Source organism: Somniosus microcephalus, chromosome 8 (genome assembly GCF_052327205.1).
Source record: "Somniosus microcephalus isolate GS21.2 chromosome 8, FLI_Smic_1.0, whole genome shotgun sequence".
NCBI lineage: Eukaryota > Metazoa > Chordata > Chondrichthyes > Squaliformes > Somniosidae > Somniosus > Somniosus microcephalus.
In genome coordinates, this window is record NC_140994.1 from 146,815,458 (window position 1) to 146,821,457 (window position 6,000).

Below are 6,000 nucleotides of genomic sequence, written 5' to 3' on the forward strand. Positions count from 1 at the left end.
AGTACGAATCGCACCCCCGTTGGCAGCTTGGAGGGGAGAACCACGCCTGCCGGACTGAAGGTCAAGGACTGACGCGGGAAGGATGCTGCACTGCGCCCCTGTGTCGCACAAAAAACGACGGCCCGAGATGGAGTCGGTTAAATAAAGTCATTTCCCGGAATCGCCGATCGCCATCGTGGCCGCGGGGCACGCCCCGGAGTCAGTGTTCTTGACGTGCAGTTGCTTGTTTGGTGTTTTGGGCACGAAACTGCAAGGCGGACGGCAGCTTCTGGCTTTCACGCCAAACCGAGCGTGGTAATAACAGAAACCGGTTGTTGGAGGCGTCGAGGCAGGGCCCTTTGGGGCAGGGCGTCTCGCGACAGCGCAGAATTGTTGTCGGACCGCGTATATTTTATCCGCTTCTTCGGCGAGCGCTATGCAATCCCCAGCGTCCGATCTGGCGAGGGCCGCCTGCACCTGTTCGGGCAGTTGACTGAGGAACAGTTCGCGGAACAGGAAACATTGTGGTTCAGACCCCAGGAGTGTGAGCATCTGGCTCATCAACTCCGAAGGTTTGGAGACTCCTAACCCGGGCAGCGTGAGTAGGCGGCGTGCGCGCTCTGCCTTCGTAAGGCCGAATACCTGCATTAGCCGTGCCTTAATGGCGACATACTTGTCGGTGGCCGGGGGGTTCTCCAGTAGGCTGATGATCCTCGACGCCGTCGAGCTGTCGAGTGCGGAGACCACGTAAAGATAACGGGTCTGATCCTGCACGACGTTGCGGAGCTCGAACTGCGCCTCCGCTTGTACGAACCAGGAGGCCGCCTGTTGTTCCCAAAATTGGGGGAGCTTCAAAGCCACTGCGTTGGCTTCCATCATGGCCCTGCGTTTCGTTTCCGCCGTGAAGAACGTCCGCGAGGATTCGGGGTCACCAATGTAGGAGTGCTTGAACTCCTAACGAAAGTACTGAGACTGAAACTAGCAGTTAACCAAACGTGGTTTAATGCAGTAGTAAAAGTGACAAACAAAAACGCAGGAGAAACTCTATACAGGTCTGTACACCAACTGGTTCCATGAGGACAGAAGGGGAACACCTCTCCCCTCTGACGTCATGACGTCATCACGTTTCCCACCATTGGGAATGTCACGTGACCTGCGTGATGATGTCATCGCGCTGGATCGCCATTTTATCGAACCCGTGCTGTTTATACAGAGCAAACACTTAAAGGTAACAAGCCCCTGTTGAAGGCAATTATATACATTACTGCAAGAGTCTCTTGGTGGCTTTGCCACATTATACATAAATCCAAAGTTTACTGTTGGATCCTCCTGGAGCAGATGTATTGTGATGGTGCAGAGATTGGTGCGCACCAGGGTGGACACTAGGATTGGATAAGGGTAGAAACAAAGCCAGGTCATCCGCCACTCAAAAAGAGGTTCTGATGTAGAGAAAAGCACCTTGAAGGTACTGAGGGGCAGGGGGGAGAGGGTGGATGACATCTTGTAAGTTTATAGGCAAGGGAAGAGAACTTTGAAGTTGGACATCGGAATCTCCTAAATTACAATAAAGAGGCGCCACAACAAAAACAAAAACAGAAAATGCTGAAAACACACAGCAGGTCGGGTAGCATCTCTGGAGAAATCAGACAAGTTAACATTTGTAAAAAAGCAAAACACTGCGGATGCTGGAAATCTGAAATAACAAAATGCTGGAAATACTCAGCAGGTCAGGCAGCCTCTGTGGAGAGAGAACATGAGTTAACATTTCAGGTCGATGACTTTCGTCAGAACAAGCTCTCATTTATGGTGTGAACCCTTTATCAAAACTTAAAACAACAAAATTGACCTCAGCCTCCAAGAAACCTGCTGCAAAGAAGACAACAAAAGAAAAGGTGTCAAGCACCAAAAAGGCAGTGAAAGTGCTACTGATGAGAAAAACTTTGCTTTAAAGTAGTTTTAAACATTAGTTTTGACTTCTTCGCTGCAATTTTAATCAGCCTCGCCTGCATGAATGGGGTGGCTGCGCCGTTTATACTGCCTCTGGAAACCTATCGCTTGATTCCCACCTGGTGCCACTTTAACCATGCACTTTTTTAGGTGGCTGAGCCGCCCACTGGAAGCTGGGTTTATGATGGTTTTTAACTCAATAAATCGGGAGTTCTGCCCAATGCTCAACCCATTACGTAAAAGCTGGTGGAATTGATTTAAGAGGGCCACTGCTGGAAGAAATACTCGAAGGGGCACTCAGGTGCTGACACTTGGACACTCAGATTGTAAGGATCCGTGTGCAATTGTGATTTTGGCTTTCCAAGGGACTTTTGAGCTTGGTGATTTCTTGGCTCTGATTTTGTTTTGCTTTACCTGAATAAGCATTTACAGCTGATCGTGAGTGCCAATCTTGCTTCATTGTCTTGGATGGAGGAAGAGGAGGTGGAAGAAGAGCAGCAACAGCAACAGTGGCAGCAGTAGTCTCAACAACTAGAACTAGCAGCAGGTGGGGTTGTTAGAAGACAGCAGGTGAGGGGGGCTGCGCATAGAAGGTCGTACCCAGTCCACAGGGTCTATAGGCCACGAGCCAATTTCCTGGATATCTCTGAGGAGCAGTGCATGAGGAGGCTGCACTTCACCAGGCAGGCTGCTACTGATCTCCACTGGACCAGAGGCCCATGCTTTGCCAGTGAACGTCAAAGTCACCACCTTAACCTTTTTGCCACAAGCTCCTTTCAGGCTGCGACAGGAGACATCACCCGCATCTCCCAGTCTGCAGTGCATGGCCGCATCAAGCAGGCTACCAATGCTCTCTTTGCCAGAGGAAACTAATGGCTGGCTTCTCTCGTGTCCAGGGTATAATAGATTACACTCATGTAACTAGAAGACAAGCCAGCAGCTTTTGTCAAAAGGAAGGGCTTCTACTTCATCAATGTCAACTGGTGTGTGATTACCGTAGAATAATAATGCAAGTCTACACCAGTTTCACTGGTAGCTGCTAAGACACCTTCATTCTGCGATTACCCCCCATCCTCCCACTTTCCCACCCATCCAGGAAAATAAAAGGATGACTGCTAGGGAACAAGGAATCCCCCTCCACACAGGGCTGATGACATCCCTCTGCAACCCCAACACGTCTGAACAACACTGGTGGCATGAGAGCAATGGGACCATGAGGAACATCATAGAGCATACCATTGGCATTTTGAAGCTAAGATTCAGGTGCCTCAATCGCTCTGGGGGGCTCCATAAAATATGGCGTAGACAAAGTGGCCCGCACCATTATATTGACAATGCCAAGAGGATTGAAGTTGTAGGATGCACAGCAAAAAGGGGAGGCATCATCGGACCAAGAAGAATTGGATGAAGGCCAGGGAGAACCACAAGGAGGAGGGTCAGTACAATGCATTGAAGCTAGAGAGGCCAGGAAGCAGTTGAAACAATGTTTCAGTGACCTCCTCAAATCCCTAACCTGAAAAGTCAGGAAGTACCTCTCAGTGTTAACAGCCCTTGTTATCCCTTCACCACTCCCTTAATTCTGCATCAAAGAACATTGAAACCATTCAGCCAACCTCTATATCAATGGCATTCTTTCAATACAGACTAAAAAGCTGTAATGAGAAGCAGTTATAGACCAAGTTGCAATGTAATAAAGGTGTTGATTTTAATTCCAAACACAAATTGGGGATAATGTTAACCCCCAAAGATAGGTGGGTTTGGGTTGGGAGAGAAGTAAAAATGTTTTAAATTTCAAACACGGCCTCAACCCGCCCACTTCTGGTTTTAACGGAGATGGGTCAGGGGGCGGGCGGCCCATCCACTCTCAGGAGGCGGGTCGGGGGGCGGGCGACCAATCCACTCTCAGGAGGCGGGTTTCACTGAAATCTTTTAAGGAGGCTGCGTGCCTCCATTTTAACAGGTTTTTTAATTTTTAACTCATGTCAGCCAGGTTTCCCGGGGCAAGTAACAGGAGGCGAGAAGGGCCAGATTCATGAGGTAAGTGGATTTACAGCACTGCTTGTAGGCCAGGAGAAGCAGGAGTGTTTCCTCCAGGCCCAACAAGCTTACCTCTGTACACACCACACTCGATTGTCCGACCCCCCACACCCCTCCCCGATCTCCAACCCTCCCCCCAACCCTCCACAATCTCTGACCTGCCTCCTCCCCATAATCTCCGACCCCTCCCACCCCCCGATCTCCGACTCCCCCCACTTACCTGGCATCTGCTCCTCAGCTGCTTCCCTGCCCAACAGCCAGCCAGTCTGTCAATCAGGCTGGCTGTCAGACAGGAAACCTACTGTTAAAATTTAAAAGACTTCCTGCAGTTAAATCCTACAGGATGTCCAGGAAACCCTTCTGGGTTTCCCTTTCTGAAATCCTCCCCCCCCACCCCCCGTTACGGTCCTGAGTAAATATCGGGGCCAATATTGCAGTGAATTATTTTGTCACCCACTTGATCAATCCATAAGTGCTTTTCTTAAAAGAAGGTTTACTAACTCTACTACTCAATGCCTGATATAACTGCTTCTGTGAAGCAAACAGTTTTCTTCTCATTGCTGGGCCCACCTCTGTCATCCTCAGCAGAGCTGGAAGAGACCTTGCCTTCCGGTGATCTGTCACCTTGGCTGACCCAACCACCACTGCCTGCTCCTGCTCACTAATGCTGGATGCTTCATCAAGTGCAGACCCCTTTACCTCATTGTCTAACCCACCTGGGGCACCAATTGTCTGCTGGTGCATGGAAGGAATGGAGCACTTGATGGTGCATCCTCAGGAGGATTGTCCTCCTCCGAGGTGTCTTCTTCAAGGTCATGTTGCCAATCCAATGCCTCTCCTTTGTGTGCGCGATGTTTTATCCTGCAGAAAGAGAGGGAGAGAGTTAATGAGTGGCTACAGTAAAGGAGAGTGCACATGTCTGGGGCTTCTGCTTGTTCTGCATATGTTGAGAGGAGAAGAAGCAAGATGCAATCAGGATGGGGAGATGTTGAATGGAAAGTAAACGGCCGGAGTGTGATGTGCAGAAGGAGTTATAAGAGGAGTTCCTGGTTCTGCAATTGTTCCAGGTGAGAACAGAATGCTGTTCATTGCTGCTGTGAAGGCTGCAAGTAAGAGGTGAGTGTGTGTTTGGAATGAGGATGAGAGGTAGAATAGTATGCCCATGTGATTGGTGGTTAAGGATGTGATGCAGGGGAGGGAATTATTCAGAGTGCTGGGGGAAGGACTGTTGTCAGGTGTTTTTGAGAAAGATAGAGAATATGCATCCTTGCTGCTCTTGCCAGGTTATTGAAATGTTTCCTGCATTAAATCCAGGTCCTGGGGATGATGCTCCTGGAACTGACCATCTGTGCCACCTCTGTGCCAGGTATGTGGGTCTTGCCAATTTTCTTCCCACATAGGAAACAGAACATCCCTCACCTCTTCCATTAAGACCTCCAAGGATGCATTAGACAACTTGGGAGCAACCTTGTGACTTTCCAGCAGTTTCACAGACCAATCTGGCAGAAGTGAAAGCAACCTCCCTTTGAGAGGTGCATTCACGCTTTAACAGGCCTCTTGAGGTCTGCCAGAAATTGCAGCCGGAAATTGGTAGGCTGCCCATTTTGCACTCGATCTTGTGGGCAGCCCGCCAATCAAATGTAAATGAGGCCCGGGAGTTAAAATAGCCCGGACCTCAAATTGATGACGTCGGGCATGTTTGGCGCTCGTCCCAACTGCCAGCCTGATTCTTACTTCGAGTTAAAATACCCCCGTAGTGAACAAATACAGTTTTATTAATGGATATAGTTTTGACAGTCAGAAATTGAGCACTGCATCCACTTGAATATTACAAGCAGCGAGCACTGCTTGAATTCCACCGTATTGTATTCTCTCAATTTTATTAATTTTTTAATGATCTAATTAATTTTGTATTAAAGCTAAAATCCATTGCTTCTACTCTTTGGTATCTTTGGAACAGAATTATAAAAGTGAAATTTTCCTCTTTCAGGCTCGATTACAAATTCTTACTCTTATTTCAATTTCTTACCGGATCTG